The sequence below is a fragment of the Ornithorhynchus anatinus genome, chromosome 5 (genome assembly GCF_004115215.2).
Source record: "Ornithorhynchus anatinus isolate Pmale09 chromosome 5, mOrnAna1.pri.v4, whole genome shotgun sequence".
Classification (NCBI taxonomy): Eukaryota; Metazoa; Chordata; class Mammalia; order Monotremata; family Ornithorhynchidae; genus Ornithorhynchus; species Ornithorhynchus anatinus.
The window spans coordinates 72,461,012-72,478,985 of NC_041732.1; the positions used below are offsets into that span (position 1 = coordinate 72,461,012).

General features: G+C 45.5%; 1 protein-coding gene and 1 non-coding gene across 5 annotated transcripts in view; one reads left to right on the plus strand and one right to left on the minus strand.

Moving 5' to 3' along the window:
• The window catches only part of ACOT7 (acyl-CoA thioesterase 7), a 173,484-nt gene that overhangs the window by 154,100 nt on the left and 1,410 nt on the right, over positions 1 to 17,974 (plus strand). The gene's annotated exons all lie outside the window — the stretch shown is intronic.
• On the minus strand, positions 11,027 to 11,164 carry LOC114812682. The gene has a single exon (XR_003760333.1). It is a non-coding gene; the product is annotated as a small nucleolar RNA SNORA7 (small nucleolar RNA).

Genomic DNA, 17,974 nt, shown 5'->3' on the forward strand with positions numbered 1-17,974 from the left:
TCCCAGCTCGGCACTAGACGTTTTATAAATATTATGGAAACTTCAACATTCTTTTCCACGTTGCTGTAAATCCAGAAGGGATTCTGGCTCCCTGGCTCTATAATAGTAAACATCTGTTCTGGAAGGGAGCATGTTCCCGCATGCGGGACTTTGGAGCTCCGGCGCTCTGGAGGCTGTAGCAGATTTTTGGAAAATGCATTAAGATATTTGTTTTTCTTCAGGGATGCCAGAGCAAAAAAAAAGTCATCCGAAAAGGATCCCAGAAACTGACCGAAGAGTCCAGTGCTGGGCAAACAGAGGTTTCCCCCTAGGGGGGCTTAGCTCTGCTCAGCAGGAGTAAGGGAGGCCAGGGTGTAGTACGTCATGGAATGCTAGAATTTAAGGGTTGGTGGGGACCTCAGAAGATCATATCTGGACAGCCTCCAGCCTTAACCATCCAGAACAGATGGTCGTCTTTGCTTTTCTTAAAGGTCTCCAAGGGTGGAGGCTCTGCATTTGCCCTTGGTAGCGCATTTCAACTTACTTCATCGAGCTCCACTGGCCGCTTCTTGGAACACTCAGTTCAGAGAAGCAGCATGGTGTACTGGATTGAGCACTGGCCAGGGAGGCAGAAGATCATGAATTCTAATCCCAGCTCCTCCACTTGTCTGCTATTGTGAACTTGGGCAAGTCACTTCACTTCTCTTTGCCTCAGTTACCTCAGCTGTAAAATTTGGGATTAAGACTGTGACCCCCATATGGGACAAGGACCGTGTCCAACCTGATTAACTTGTATCTATCCCAGCACTTAGAACAGTGCTTGGCACATAGTAGTCCTTAACAAATACCATAATCATTATTATTATTATTGTTACTATAACAAGTGTTTGCATTGCACATCTTAGATACAACGTGGTGGAAGAAGTGGGGGAGCATTCTTCCCATAACATGAATCTGTTCTGATATAACGAAGACCCTCAAGTTGTCATGAGTAGATTTGGTAAAGGAAGAAACAGTTGGTTATGTGTTTGCGACATCAGTCGTAGTGTGAGGCTACTGCCCCTCCCATTCTCTGCCTTAACCTTACTCTACTGGCATAATGGAAAGAGCATGGGCCTGGGAGTCAGAGGATCTGTATTCTAATCTCAGCTCTGCAACAGACCTGCCATGTGACCTTGGGCAAATCCCTTAGCTTCTCTGTGCCTCTGTTTCCTCATCTGCAAAATGGGGATTCAATACCTGTTCTCCCTCCTACTTTGACTGTGAGCTCTATGTGGGACCTAATTAGGGAGCTATGGAACCTAATTATCTTGCATTTACCCCAGTGATCTCTATAGCACTTGGTACCTAGTAAGTGCTTAACAAATATCACAGTTATTATTATAAATTATTATAGAATGTTTTGTGTTCTGCTACAAGGCAAAACTCCCCTGCGCTGGGCAGCAGCAGCTTGGGAGAGGGTCGAGGGCAGAGACTCGAGTTTGCTGCATGGAAGGAGGCAATGGTAAATCACTTCTGTATTTTTACCAAGAAAACGCTATGGATATACTACCAGAATGATTGCAGGTGGAGGTGGGGCATTCTGGGAGAGATGTGTCCCTGACGTTGCTGTGGGTCGGAGACGACTCGACGGCATAAGACATGACAAGCTTTGTTTTCTTTAGTTTTTTAGCAACTTTACAGTAGCTGATGCAGTAAACCAGCAATGAATGGCAAAGATATAAAGCATTCTTAAAGGGGTAGACATAACAGTATATCTGTTTGTATAGAAAAAGTGGCATTCAGAGTGGTGCCTGGGCACCATCTATGCCCTAAGCTATTAATTCCCACTGAATCGATGCCTACTGTAATCATCCTCGTTGTCATCATCCTCAGTGACATTATCTGGAGGAGGGTGACAGAAGCAAGACATAGGATCCCTGCCCTCCAACAGCTTAAAGTCTAACGAGGTGGACAAAGGGAAAGGATATAGCGGAAAGTAGTAGAATCTGAATTCATATGGGTATTTATATCACGTATCCATATGTGTATTTTTAGATATGTGAGCGTATTCTATTTGTATGCTTATTCATTTATATATTTACATATATGTAAATATGTCCTGAGTCTAGGAATGAAATATGTAAGTGCTGAGAGTGGTGGTTTGACACTGGGCTGTTGAGAATCAGGGATGGTTTCCTGCATGAGGTGGGCTCTTTCAAGGGCTTTGTCTATGGTGATAGCTATGGTCTGGCCTATTTTGAGTGGAGGGAGTTCCAGCCTGGAACATTCACTGGGAAAGAGAATGAGCAAGAGATTGGAGATGGGAGAGTTGAGAAGGAGATCGGCAAGGGGATTGGAAGGAGTGAACAGTGCAAGCTAGGGAGTAACGGTTGATAAAGGCCTTCCCAGACTAAGCCCCCTCTTTCCTCTTCTCCCACTCCCTTCTGCGTCGCACTGACTTGCTCCCTTTGCTCTTTCCCCATCCCAGCCCCACAGCACCTATGTACATATCTGTAATCTGTTTATATTTCTGTCTGTCTCCCCCCGATCGAGACTGTGAGCTTGTTGTGGGCAGGGAACGTGTCTGTTTATTGTTGTATTGTACTCTCCCAAGTGCCTTAGTACAGTGCTCTGCACACAGTAAGCACTGAAAGCGCTGAAATGAAAGAGAGCAGATGTCCAAATTGGTAAAAGGTATTGAGTGCCTCAAAGCTAAGAGGAAAGAGCTTCTGCTTGATGCAGAGAGTAGGTAGCCATTGGGGTTACTTGAGAAATGGAGTAATGAATGGTTCAGGAAGATAATTTGTGCAGCAGCCTATAGTGTAATAATAATAATGTTGGTATTTGTTAAGCACTTACTATGTGCAGAGCACTGTTCTAAGCGCTGGGGTAGATACAGGGTCGTCAGGTTGTCCCACGTGAGGCTCACGGTCTTCATCCCCATTTTACAGATGAGGGAACTGAGGCACAGAGAAGTTAAGTGACTTGCCCACAGTAACACAGCTGACAAGTGGCAGAGCTAGGATTCGAACTCATGACCTCTGACTCCCAAGCCCGTGTAAACTAAAGGGGTGAAAGCCTGGAAGCAAGGTGACCAGTGAGGAAGCCAATGCAGTAGTCGAACTGTGTTAAGACAAGAGCTTGAACCAGGGTGGTAGCTGCTAGGGTGGAAAGGAAGGAGCTGATTTGAGCTATGTTATAGAGGAAGAACCATAGGGATTTAGCAGATGAATGAATGTGAAAGCTGAAGGACAGCCTCCCTTCCAAATCCTCTCATCTACCTAACTTTTCCTTCATCGTTGGTAACACCACCATTCTCCACATCAAAGCTTTTTAACGTTCTTGTTAAACACTTAGTATATGCCAGGATCTGTATTAAGTGCTGGGATAGCTACAAGATAACCAGGTTGGACAGTCCCTGTCCCACATGAGCTAACAGTTTAAATTGAGGGAGAAGGATTTAATCCCCATTTTACAGATGAGGTAATTGAGGCACAGACAAGTTAAGATAAGGTGGCGGAGCAGGGATTTGAACCCAGGCCCTCTGATTCCCAGGCCCGTTCTCTTTCCACTAGGCCACACTGCTTCCCCAGATGGGGAAAATGGTGATATTGTCAACAGTGATGGGAAAGTCCAGGGAAAGAGAGAATTTGGAAGGGAAAATGAGTTTAGTTTTGTACACGTTGAGTTGAGGTGGTGTCCTTGAGTCGAGTTGCCCTTTTCCAATCCCCACGGACCTCTCCTGGCCTCAAAGGAATTCTCAAAAGTCACGGTTAAGTGACCCTGAAGTAACTTCCTCAGTCCCCTACTGACTTAAATATACTTGTGTTGGGGGTTTTTTGATCCTTTTTAATAGTTTTGTTGTCGATTCTAGTTTGGCATTCCAACCGCCCATGGCATATAGGGCTTCTTCTGATCAATTACCCTCAGCTGATCTTTTTCATTAACTCAGTAGTCAAGAAAGCATCAAAAATCACCTCCTTTTCATAAACATTGATTATCCATGTTCTCTTCCTGTCTACGAGGACAGTAGTTCTATATTTTTATGTATGGTATTTACTAACCACCTACTATTTGTCAGACACTATACTAAGCACTGTGGTAGATGCAGGTTATTTAGATTGGACACAGGCCATGTCCCACATGGGACTCACAGACTTAATCCCCATTTTACAGACAAGGCACAGAGAAGTGAAGTGACTTTCCCAAAGTCATTCAGAAGACAAGCAGTGGAGCCAGGATTAGAACCCAGGTTTTCTGGTTCCCAGGCGCATGCTCTTTCCATTAGACCACTCTGTTTCTAAATTGGTTAAGAGGGGAAGATGCTCCCATCCAATATAATTACATTTTTTTTGTTCCCATCTGCCTTTTGCGCTAGTTGCCTCTCCTTTCCAGATTTAGCAGTTTATAATCTTATTCCTACATAATCATGCTGGTTCTCTATTTTCCTCTTCAGTAATCTGGTCTAATTTCCACTTTGGGTCACTTTCCCTTTTGTCCTTCTGGTCTCTCTCTCTCTAATCCTCAGTTTAACCGACTTGCCTGCCAATCTGTTGTACTGGACTTTCCGTAACGGTTAGTTATGTTGCTTAACCCTAAAGTAACGGTGAAGTTACTGCCCAGAGGGTGACAGACACGATAGGGGAATCTGAGCAGTCTCAGATTCCCAGTGGCAGAACCTGTTCCTGTTCACGACTGCCAGTTCCTTCTCAGCATTCCAGGCGTGGGTGGGATCGGGGAGGGGAAGGAGGGAGAGGCCGGTGGGTTGGAATGGTTACTGGGCCTTTGGGACCCCTGTCCCTGCCAGATCCTGGGGGCAGGGTCACATGGAGACCCTCCCAGCAGCCCTGCAAGGGTGGATGGGAGAGAAGCCCTTCTCAGTCACAGCTGTATGTACAAGGGCCATTATGTTTCTGTGGGAAACCTATTCCATCTGTGAAAGGAAACTTGGACTCTGCATTGTGTTCAGAAGGGTATGTCAGAAACATGTTTCATTCATTCGTTCATTCAGTCATTTATTGAGCACTTACTGTGTGCAGAGCACTGTACTAAGCACTTGGGAGGGTTTACTACAATAATAGACACATTCCCTGCCCACAACAAGCTTACAGTCTGGGGTGGTGGGAGGGAGACAGACATTAATATAAATAAATGAGAGGTATATACATAAGTGCTGTGGGACCAGAGTTGGGGGAAAGAACAAAGAGAGCAAGTCAGGATGACGCAGAAAGGAGTGAGAGAAGAGGAATGGGAAGGGAGACAGGGAAGGCGTCTTGGAAAAGATGTGCCTTAAATAAGGCATTGAAGTTGGGGAAAGTAATTGTCGGATATGAGGAGTGAGGGTATTCGAGGCCAGAGGCAGGACATGGGTGAGGGGTTGGTGGCAAGGTAGACAAGATCGAAGCACAGTGAGAAGGCTAACGTTAGAGGCCTGCAATTATTACTAATTTTTCTAGCACTACTTGGGAGTGGTGGTTGACTTGCAGTTTCCTCTGGTAGTCAAGGCCAGCTCAACTTCAAGCAATATAGATTTTCTTTATATTCAGTTGGTACAGCAAAGTAGACTAGCATCACCCGTGATTGAAGAGCACAATGCATTGAGAAGCAGCGTGGCGCAGTGGAAAGAGCACGGGCTTTGGAGTCAGGGCTCATGAGTTCGAATCCCAGCTCTGCCACTTGTCAGCTGTGTGACTGTGGGCAAGTCACTTAACTTCTCCGTGTCTCAGTTCCCTCATCTGTAAAATGGGGATTAAGACTGTGAGCCCCACGTGGGACAACCTGATTCCCCTGTGTCTATCCCAGCGCTTAGAACAGTGCTCTGCACATAGTAAGCGCTTAACAAATACCAACATTATTATTATTATTATTATTGTATATACCATAATACAAACAGCAGTAAATTCTACTTGCGATAATTATTGGACCCTGCCTGGTTCTCTCCATTATAGATCTGGTGGGCAAACACTATTGATAAGCAGGTTAGGAACCATGACCTGGTTCTTTCCTGTCTCAAGACCTTAACAAACCAAAATTCCTGATAAGACAGATAAAATGAAATAAAGGAGAGAGGAAGAGACATGCCTGCTTCAAGTAAATGGCAGCTTGGTCAGACAAAATGGAGTCCAGACCTATAGGCCCATCACTTAATAATAATAATAATAATGATGGTGGTATTTATTAAGTGCTTACTACGTGCAAAGCACTATTCTAAGCGCTGGGGGATACAAGGTGATCAGGTTGTCCCATGTGGAGCTCACAGTTTTAATCCCCATTTTACAGATGAGGTAACTGAGGGACAGAGAAGTGAAGTGACTTGCCCAAAGTCACACAGCTGGCAAGCGGCGGAGCCGGGATTAGAACCCATGACCTCTGACTCCCAGGCCGGGGCTCTTTCCTTTGAGCCACGCTGCTTCATTTTCCATCTGTTGATATTCTACCACTCCTAGGAACTCTAGTCCCTAGAGTTAGCCTCGTTCACTTAAAGTGGTTAGAAGACAATCAAACAGGCCTAGAAACAAAATGGGTCGGAGGGAATGGTTAGGCAAGAAGGGGCTAATTTACCAAGGCCTAGATACATGACACATCCTTCCTTGGATCAGAGCCTCTCAAAGAGGCTGATCCACTATACTCTAAGCACCTGTGGGTAAGGATTGTGTCTTCCAACTCTGCTTTATTATACTCTTCCAAGTGCTCTGCACACAGTAAGTGCTCAATAAATACCATTGATTGATACAACTTGCTTCCACAGAAATCAAGAGGCCATGAATTCTCCTAATAGTCATTGCTTTGGGAGAGACAGTCCCCTGTTCTCCCTCCTCGAGATAGGGACTGTGTCTGCCCTAATTACCTTGTACCTATTCCAGTGCTTACAACAGTGTTTGACACATAGTAAGAGCTTAACAAGTACCATAAAATAATAGAACAAACATCACAATGCAGTTGCACAGCAAGGCAGGGCAAAATGGAGCTTTAGGATTCATTGGAGAAGTAGAGCAAGGAGTTTCGTTTAGAGAGCACTTTAGGTGGTCCCGGTATCCCCTTCTGTCTCACTGTGTTTAAAAATAATAATAATAATTATGGTCCTTGCTAAGCAAGCTAATCAGGTTGGACACAGTCCCTGATCCACATGGTGCTCACAATCTTAATCCCCATTTTGCAGATGAGGTAATTGAGGCACAGAGAAGTGAGGGTTCGAATCTCGGCTCTGCCACTTGTCAGCTGTGTGACTGTGGGCAAGTAACTTAACTTCTCTGTGCCTCAGTTACCTCATCTGTAAAATGAGGATTAAGACTGTGAGCCCCACGTGGGACAACCTGATTCCCCTGTGTCTACCCCAGCGCTTAGAACAGTGCTCTGCACATAGTAAGCGCTTAACAAATACCAACATTATTACGCGACTTGCCCAAGATCACACAGCAGACCCATAGCAGAGCTGGGTCCTTCTGACTCCCAGGTCAGTGGTCTATCCACTAGGCCGTGCTGCTGATATTTCAGCTCAGACTGAGCCATCCCTCATCCAGTGGTTCCAGGAAGCGGTACTGAGTTTGCTATCAGGTTATCTGGAAGAGGAGGGTGAGCCAGGGCCATGTCACACCCTACCAAATTATCAAGTGGAGATACACTTGAAACAATTGAATAGCAACCGTTATCTGCTGCTGAGAGATTCTGCTGAGTGCTTACTGTGTGCAGACCCCTGAACTAACCCCTTCTCTAGCTCCCTCGCCTTTCTGCGTCACCTGTGCACTTGGCTCTCAACAAATACCACTAATTGATTGACTGGAAAAAGCATGGGCCTGGGAGTCAGAGGACCTGGGTTCTAGTCTTGACTCTCAGGCACTTGCCTGCTATGTGACCTTGGGCAAGTCACCTAACATCTCATCTGTAAAATAACACCTTCTCTGTAAAATACTCAGTCCTTATTTTCCTTCCCTCTTAGACTAGGACAGGGACTGTGTCTAACCTGATTATCTTGTATCTACCCCAGTGCTTAATACAGTGTTCAGGACATAATAAGTGTTAAACACGTATCACAATTGTGATTATCCTTCCAGGCTAGTTGAAAGGCAGTTTAGAATCACTCTTTGCCGGCCCTCCCAAGCAGAGTAATTGAACCTCAGATGTTCTGTCACTAATTATGTGGTGGCGCCTCCAGTTTGGCTGGTGTTTTTGGAGCTGCCTATAATGTTTTGAGTGTGAATCTTTTTTTTAATCAAATGAATCAATCAGTGGTATTTGTTGAGTGCTTAAGTTTACAGAGCACTGTACTAAGCTCTTGGGAAAGTACAATTCAACGAGGTTGGTAGGCACGCTTCCTGCAAGCTTACAGTCTAGATATGATTATTAGCATTTTGAGATGATGGCTGTTAGAAAGCATTCAAAATTATTAAGAAATATTCACATGGCACCATTCAAAACATGGAGTTCATTGACACAGCCTCTTACCAGGCTGTCATTTTTGACCTTTTGATTCTCATCAGTCAATTTCCAACTTGTATTTTTTTTTTTTTTGCATTGAAATCCATGCCAGCAGGAAATCTGGGAATTTTCTTTAGAGACGTTGCGATTTTTAAAGTGAAAGGTGCCCTCCACTGTAGCCTCCCCAGAAGAGAGGGCAGTAACAAGGCTGCCCCAAACACAAACACCTCATATGATAATGGCCACTCCCTCTTGTCTCCAATAGAGTCTGGATCGCAGGGAATGGGGCTTCACTTTCGCCATCTCTGCCTAGCTCCAGAGCCACAACTCATGGGGGCAGGCCAAGTTTTCACTGACGGGATAATGGTCGCGCTGGCTTCCCCCGGCCTCCACTCGGCCCCAAAGGATCAGTTTCTGAGCCTCGGCCAGCCTTTGTGGATCTCCTCATCCTCCTTACTATAAGTGGTGCCCTGTGGTAGGGCTTGAACTGTTATTATCTGAACACTTGGCGCCTAGCCATCAAAAACTGGCAGAAAAACCAGGCACCACCCATGCTAGCCAGGAGTCAGTCAGGAACAAGGGCTGGTCCTCACTCCTGAGCTGGCTCAGCTCTAGGCTAGGGGTCGGAAGGTGGAGACTGTGGGATCTTGGGGGTCGCAGACTGAGAAACCAGATGGTCCTGGGCTATGGCCTTCCTCCCAGGAATTCTCCTTTCCTTGAGCAGCTATTGTTCGGAGCTTCAGTGATTGTTTTTAATTAAATGGACATTTCATCTTCCCAGAAAACAAATCTGGGGTCATGCTGTGTATCATAGTGATCAAAACCAGCAGCTCTCCATCTGGGGAGCACTGGAGCTGTCTGTGCCCCTCTACCGGCATCCTCTCGCTGGATCTCTCCACCCAGTGCAGCCTGGAAGAAGCCTGGGCGTAACCTGGAAAGGCCTCCACCTGCCCTGGGGGTTCAACTGTCCTGAAAAAGAGGAAGTGCTCACTGCATTTCCACAGCAGCGAGGAGCCCAGACTGCCCTCATCAGTCCTCTCCCAGCCAGGGTGGAAGCTCAGGATGAGGCCTCAGCCAGCACTACCTAAGAAGAGAAGCAGTGTTGCCTAGTGGATAGAGGTTGGGCCTGGGAGTCAAAAGGATCTGGGTTCTTATCCCAGCTCTGCCTCTTGTCTGCTGTGTGACCTTAGGCAAGTCACTTAACTTCTCTGGGCCTCATTTTCCTCATCTGTAAAATGGGGATTTAGACTGTGAGCCCTGTGTGGGTCAGGAACTGTTTCCAACCTGATTAGCTGGTTTCTACCCCATTGCTTAGAACAGTACCTGGTGCATAGTAAGTGCTTAACAAATAACACAGTTATTAATTATTATTATTAAGATAATAGTTGATCTGCTCCATCCCTTGGGCTTCCCATGGACCCCCTCCATCTAGTCTCCGCTTTCCATCCCAAGCCTTTCAGACCCCTCTCCACCAAATTAAAGGAATTCCTACTCCCATGTCTCTCCCCCTGTTTCTAGGACTAGTGCATGTTGTTGTATTTTTAACTTCCATAATCCACTTTTCTCCCAAGGAAATAAATATTACCTTTGCTGGATTCCCATGAAGTCCCTTGGATTTTTTTTGTTTTTAATGTGTGATTTCTGGCTTTGTTGTTATTGCTTCACTACGTGACCTTGGACAAAACGCTTACCCTTTCTATGCCCTGAAACCACCAGCCATAGAGACTTCAAAGACATGGCAGTGTGTCTATTTCTCTGTGGGTGAAGTGAAGCATAATACTTGAAAACATTCTGGACTATATTTGCTGTTGTGTTTGCAAGTAATTCTCTGTGCCCGTGTAGGAAGCAGCAGTTTCCCTAGTGTATTTGCAAACAACAGACCTCATTTTGCCACAGTAGAAGCTACCTGAAAGGCATTTTAAGAGAACAGCAGTAAATCAATTAGTCAGTGGTATTTTTTGAGTGTTTACTGTGTACATTGTACTGACCACTTGAGAGAGTACATTACAGTAGAGTTGGTAGACACAATCCCTGCCCATAAGGAGCTTACTTTCTAGAGGGGGAGACAGACATTAAATTAAATTACAATTATGAGAATGGTAGAGCCTAAAGATGTGTATATAAGTGCTCTGGGATAGGAGGTGAGGTGAGTATCAAAGAGGTGTGGACTCAAACACATAGGTGAAGGCGACACAAAAGGGAAGTTAAATGGGGGAAGTGAGGGCTTAGGGTAGGTCTCTTGGAGAAGATGTGATTTTAATAAGGCTTGGAAGTTGGGGAGAGTGGTGATCTGTTAGCTACGAAGTTCCAGGCCAGGGTTAGGACCTGGGCAAGTGGTTGGAGGTCAGGCAGAGGAGATCAAGGAAAAGTGAGTAGGTTGGCATAAGAGGAACCAAATGTGCAGGTTGCAGTAATGTAGTTGTTGTTGTTGTCTTATGATGTCGAGCTATCTCCGACCATAGCAACTCCATGGACACATCTCTCCCAGAACGCCCCACCTAAATCTGCAATCGTTCTGGTAGTGGATCCGTAGAGTGTTCTTGGTAAAAATATGGAAGCGGTTTACCATTGCCTCCCTCCACACAGTAAACCTGAATCTCAGCCCTCAACTCTCTCCCATGCCACTGCTGCCCAGCACAGGTGAGTTTTGACTTGTAGCAGACTGTCTCCCACTCGCTAGCCACTGCCCGAGCTAGGGATGGAATGGATATGCCTCTGCTTGCTTCTCCCTCCTTCAGTCAAGACTGGTAGAGTACTGGAAACTCTTCAGATGCAACCCAGAGAGGTGAGTAGTGTAGTAGGTATAGTGAAATGAGGTAGTAGGCATAGTGAGGTACCGTGGTGGGGGGTGGGGGGGACCTGATTGAGTGTGTTAAGAAAGGCGATGGTAGAGGGCTTCTGTTTGATGCAGAGATGTGCAGGCAATCATTGGAGGTTTTTGAGGAGTGGGGAGACACAGATGTAGAAAAAATTTACGCGGCAGTGTGAAGTATGGACTGGAGTAGGAAGAGGTAGGAGGCAGGGTGGTCAACGAGGAGGCTGATGCAGTAGTCAAGGCAGAATTTGAAGTCTTGAATCAGTGTGATAACAGTCTGAATAGAGAAGGGGTGGATTCTAGAGATCTTATGAAGGTAGAACCAACAGGATTTAGCAACAGACTGAATACTGTGGGGTTGAATGAGAGAGAGGTCAAGCATGTGAATTAACAGTAAAGACACACTCAGCTGTTTATGCACATCACTTCCTCAATTTTCCCAACCATCCTATGGTGCCATGGCAGCAAGCAGTCATCTCATCCCATTTTATAGATGGGAAAGTGGAGGCAAATGACTTATCTATGGTCATTCAGTATCTCTTCACTCAAAACCCATATCATTCATTCATGAATGAGGATTAGACATGGTCCCTACCCTGTGCCCCTGTGTTTTTGCAGTGATGAATAGGCATCAGTCAATCAGTGGTATTTATTGAGTGCTTACTGTGTGTAGAGCATTGTACGGAGTGCTTGGAAGAGTACAATATAACAGTTGGTAGACTCATTCCTTGCCCACAACAAGCTTACAGACTAGAGGGAGATACAGACATTAATATCAATTAATAAATTATGGATATGAACATAAGCACTGCTATAAACCTCTACCCTACCCATTCTACCTAGGGAGGCCAGGACTGTCCTTATGACCTCCCCAACCCCTGCTTCCACTACCTTGTGCTCTGGTTTGGTCACTTGGGGTATCCCGAAGGGGCAGGAGTAGGACTAGATTAAGACTTCGGCCCCTTCTGTATTCTTCCTACGCGGGTGTTCATCTGAGCAGATGCTTTCTCCACCATCAGGTGCCATGTAGAGAGCTGAATGAATCAGTCGGTGGGTTGATCAAGAGCAAGGACAGCTAAAGAAACGTCTTAAGCAGTGCAGCGTAGCTGCGGCCTGATGGGAGGCAACCTCAAACATAGCATTAGGAGAGCAGGGGCTCTTCTCGAGCAGGTGCTTTCAGAGAAGAACTGAGTACTAAGATGGAGAGTCAAAAATAAACACAAAGTTCTACCATAAGGAAATGCAGCGTCACCGCAAAGGACACTCTTTATGTGTCCTTGGCATGGGACAATCTTTTCAGCCATACTACACATGGGGTATGGCATATGATCATCAGAAGGGTTGTCTTCGAAGCCCTAGGTCAGTTTTATATATTCATTCATATTTAATGAGTGCTTACTGTGCGCAGAGCACTATACTAAGTGCTTAGAAGAATGCAATACTACAATAAACAGACACATTCCCTGCCCACAGTGAGTTTACAGTCTAGAGGTGGGGAGACAGAGATTAATATAAATAAATTACAGATTTGTACATAAGTGCTGTGGATGTGTATGTCTGTGTGATTGTGTGAGGACCATTGGCATACACCAGCTATCCTGGGCTCTGCTCTACAGTACTCATCTGCCCCACCTCAGGCCTACAAGTCTCTTCCTACAGGGCAGCCAGCTATTTTAAGGCAAGCAAGGGCTTCTCAGTTGCATGGCCAGTTCTGGAGTTGTTGCCAACAGAGTCAAGCACACAAACAATGACTCTCCCCCGCTTCAAGGCCTTATTGAAGGTACCTCTCCTAAGCCCCACTTTTCCTCATCTGCCACATCCTTCTGCATCACCCTGACTTGCTCCCTTTCCCTTCTCTGCCCCCCAGCCCCACAGCACTTATATATATCTGTAATTTAATTTGTATTGATGTCTGTATCTCCCCCCCCACCCCCGCCAAAACTGTGAGTTCATTGTGGGCAAGGAATGTCTCTGTTATTGTTGTATTGTACTTTTCCATGCACTTAGTACAGAGCTCTGCACACGGTAAGTGCTTAATAAATACGATTGAATGAATGAATGAATCTAATCTGTCTGGCCCAAATCTCCTACTTCTTCTCCTCCTATCTCCAGGGCCACCTTCTTTCAGGATCAGACTACTTCTTCCAAATAGGCTGGGAATGCAATCTTGATAAATACCATTGATTGATTGATTGATTGCATAATGGCAGGGCAGTGGGCAGAGCCTCAGAGGGTAGGACTGCTAATGGGATTGGCAGCTTTTTTTGTAATATTTGTAGGGGAAAGGGCAGAGGTGAAGCTCGGCAGTCAGCAACCACTATTCTTTACCCCACTATCGTCTAAAAGAGTGGGGGTTAATTAGTTAATGGTATTTATTAAGTACTAAGCGCTTGGGAGAGTATAGACATTGGGGCATATACATACAGAGCCTCTGGCGGTAGTTCTACCCTGCCACCTTCTCTCTAGCTGCCACTCTCTCTCTGTGAGCAAAGCCTGTTGTTTACAGGACCCAGCCATAAATCCATCCTCAAGGAGACGATGGAAGTCAGATCATCTATTTCCTGGTGTTTGGCAAGAAAAATGGAGTTTGCTTCAAGCCACGATTCCAGCTGAGACATGGCAGCTGGTTCCTGCAGAAAGAATGTGGTGAGGCAGGAGTGTTCCCGCACTGTTTCCAAGCGAGACTTGAGGGAACAGGATAGTTCTGACCCACCCTCACTAACACATCATCAACTCAGTCCCGGCGGGGGTTGGGGGGAGGCTTTGGTAAGGTAGGTCCCAGAAATTCCCTAGTTTGCTTTGCTTGAGTTGAACAGGAAATCTTAAAATTGACCTTTTTCATGCTGATCTATGAAAGTCCGCATCCCCACTTGACCACCGGGGCTTGGGCAAGATCAGCTTCTGGGAGAAGCAGCCTGGCCTAGTGGATAGAGCATGGGCCTGGGAGTCAGAAAGATGTGGGTTCTAATTCCATTTCTGCCAAGGATCTGCTGTATCACCTTGGGCATGTCACTTCACTTCTCTGTGCTTCAGTTACCTCATCTGCAAAATGGGGATTAAGATTATGAGCCCCATGTGGAACAGGGACTGTGTTTAATACAATTTACTCGAATCCACCCCTGAATTTAGAACAGTGCCTGGCCCATAGTAAGGGCTTAACAAATATCACAATTATGTTATTATAACCTCTGGTCTTTTCAGATCAGGGTCCAGATCAAAGATCAACAAATCATTCCCAGGGATTCTGATGGCTCACTCAGAAACTAAAGAGCTCAAATGGTCAAATCCCCATGTTTTAGGGGCTCCCTTGGGTAAGCTGACCCAAGTATTGGCTAGGGCCAAACACTAGCCCTAAGGAGCTCTAAACCTTGGAAAAGACCGGAGCTCTGCTGCCTGGGAGAGAAGCCAACCGGCCCTCACACCACCAGATTTCCCCATCAGCTCCTGCCCTAGACTTTTAGCTCATGGGCAGGGAATGTGTCTGTTAAGTCTGTGGTATCGTACTCTCCCAAGCGCTTAATACAGTGCTCTGCACCTAGGAAGCACTCAGTAAATACCACTGATTGATCATTAATTGATTGCTCTGCTTCCTCATGGCAGGGAGAGGCGGTAACAATAGCATGAAGCATTCTCAACCTTCAGAACAATTGGGAAGGCTGAGACCCATCACTACTGTGCCTGGTGGATTCTGAACTGAGAGGGGCCCGAAACTTTGCTCCTCTAGTGACAGTACACTATAGTGCTCTTTTGGTATTCACTTATTTTATTTATCACTGTCCTGGTCTTTTATGTCATTATTATGCTTTTTGCTGTTTCATCTTTCCTTATGTATCTGTCACCAGTCAGTCAATCAGTGGTATTTATTGAGTGCTTACTGTGTGCAGAGCACTATACTAAACTCTCGGAAGAGTAACATATAATATTGTTGGTAAACGCTTTTCCTACCAACAATCAGCTTAGTCCCCTCTCATGTCCATTATTCATGGGTTGATAGACCCTGGCGGTGCCAGAGATCATGCCCAATTCTCAAACTTTTTTTCCCCCCAGCCCTTAGTACATTGCTTTGCACATAGAAGAAAGTTAACGTACTAATTCCATTAGAGACAACTGACTTCCAATGGCATTTGGCACGTATATGTATGTGCACTTTATTTACTTGGTTGTTTTTTGCTTCCTTTTGTTCACCCTCATGTTCCCTTTGTTGATCTCCTCTCTGTGCCTGCCTGTCTCCCTGCCAGTGTTCCTCCTCAGGGGACCTGAGTCTTCTACTTTTTTTGTATATCCCTAGGCGCTTAGTAAAGTGCTGTGCGCACAGTAGGCACTCAATAGATACTGACAGTGATGATGATGAAAACTGATATGAAATATTTTATTAGCTGCTGGGTCTCAAGTAAAATTTGCATTTCACCTCAGACTCTTGAAGAAAATGACCATCTAGGGAAAAAGGACTGGGGATTCTGTGTCGGAAAAGCCCAAAAAGAGAATCAGATGCTACGTTGGGAGTTTGATACTGTTTCTTTAAATATCCAAAAGTTTAGTTGGCTCTGAGCCTGCAAGGTTTTGACGGTTTACACCTGGTGACATTTAGAGAACAATTTCAGAGCTGTCTGAGTGGGAGGAAATATTTGGTGTAACTTGACATTACATTCTAAAGCTGATTGTAGTCATCTCTGCCAATACCCTGTTTGTCTGTAAAACACTTAAGGCCAAAAATAGCCTTCGGGGTTTAGTGTCATTGCAAATGAAGGACATTTACCCCTTCAACAGAGGTTTTGTTTTTTTTTCCCCTTCGAACTTCTTGTCGATCTATGTGTGCCAGAATAAAATGTCTGAAGCGATTAGTTCAAGATCAACTGACTTGTGGAGATTTGAATTACTGATGAGGAAGGTGCTGGAAGAAGATGCAATAAGATGTGGGACTCTCAACTAATTGTATTTACTGAGTGCTTACTGTGTACAAAGCACTGTACTAAGTACTTTGGAGAGTACACTATATCGTAGTTGGTAGGCATGATCCCTCCCCACAAGTAGTTTACAGTCTAGAGGAGGAGGCAGGCTTTGATATAAAAAAATAAATTAAGGGTATGCACGTAAGTGCTCTGGGGCTTAAGGCAGGATGAATAATGGGTATAAATCTAAGTGCAAGAGATGACCCAGAGGGAGAGAGAATAGAGGAAATGAGGGCTTAGTTGGAAAAGGCCCCTTGGAGGAGATGTAATTTTAATAAGACTTTGAAGGTGGGGAGAGTGATGGTCTGTCGGATATGAAGAGGGAGTTCCAGGCTAGAGACAGCGTGTGGGTGAGGGGTTGGCGGTGAGATAGATGAAATCGAGGTACAGTGAGTAGTTTGGCATTAGAAGAGCAAAATGAGTGTGCTGAGTTGTAATAGGAACTCAGAGATGTATGGTAGATGGGGGAAAGACAATTGAGTGCTTTAAAGCTGATGTCAAGGAGTTTCTGTTATGATGTGAAGCTGGATGAAAAACACTGGAGGATTTTGAGGACTGGGGATAGGATAAGTGTATCTTGGATGGGACTTCAGGCAGGCATGGCATCTGGGAGAAGGGACAGCTTGGAAAATTCAGTTTGGGGATATTTCTCCATCATGTCTCGGATGGGACCTCAGGCAGGAGAGAAGAAACAGAATAGGGACCAAAATGAAGCTGTGCATCCAGCCCTAACCAAAGAAGAGTTTCATCCGCAATGCAACCGCTTTTCAGTGTCACCGTTACCCACACCGTTTTTCCACCCTGCTGCCAGCCGGTTTGGCCGGTGGCAGTGATGTGGGTGGGCGAAGGGTTCTGATGGGAAGAATAACCTCTGGAGATAGGCCCCAGTGACAGTAACGTCCTCGGCCCACATCCACTTCTCACCTGTCCTCCTCCCCCTGACGCATCCACAGCCACGTGCACACAAATACCAGGAGGATTGGGCTGCCGTAACTGCTCCCTGCCCCCAGCTGAAGCTGCCTTTGGTAACTGCCACTGTTACCCAACTCTTGGCCAAGAGTTCTGAACAGCTCATTTTTTCCCAAGGAGGTCCTTTTGAACTGTTTGTGTGACTCTTGGAGATGGATTGCTGATTTTTTTTCAATGTTTTTCTTCAGCTCCTCTCCCTGAGCTCCAATTCATCTCTACTTCCCCTCATGCGTTTTATTATTAATGAATTTTTTCATCCCAAACTCATTACCAGTGAGACTCTCTGGCTGGTATGCAGCTCCATGACTGGAAAAAGTTGTAAAATTGTACAAGGGGTATAGCAAATTATCTAATTTTCTAAATTAATGGCCATGAAGATATTATCCCATCAGAGGCTGCACAGCCTTCGCTTGGCAGAGATTGGAAGAGCAGGTCTCTGCCAACACCCCTCTGCGGAGGGCCTGTATTCAGCAAGCGTTTCCTGCAGCGGAGAGGGAAACCCCGGGACTGAGAAACCTTCCCCAACTAAGCCCTCTTTATCCTTACCCACTTTCCCTTCTGTGTCACCTACGCCCTTGGATCTATACCTTTTTAGCAATTGATATTCAGCCCCACAGCGCTTCTGTACATAACCATAATTTACTTTAATACCTGTCTTCCTCTCCAGACTGTAAGCTCGTTGTGGGCAGGAAAGGTGTCTAATAGTAATAATTGTGGTATTTGTTAAGTGCTTACTATGTGCCAGGCACTGTACTAAGCATTGGGGTTGATAAAGCAAGTTGGGTTAGATAATAATAATAATGTTGGTATTTGTTAAGCGCTTACTATGTGCCGAGCACTGTTCTAAGCGCTGGGGTGGACACAG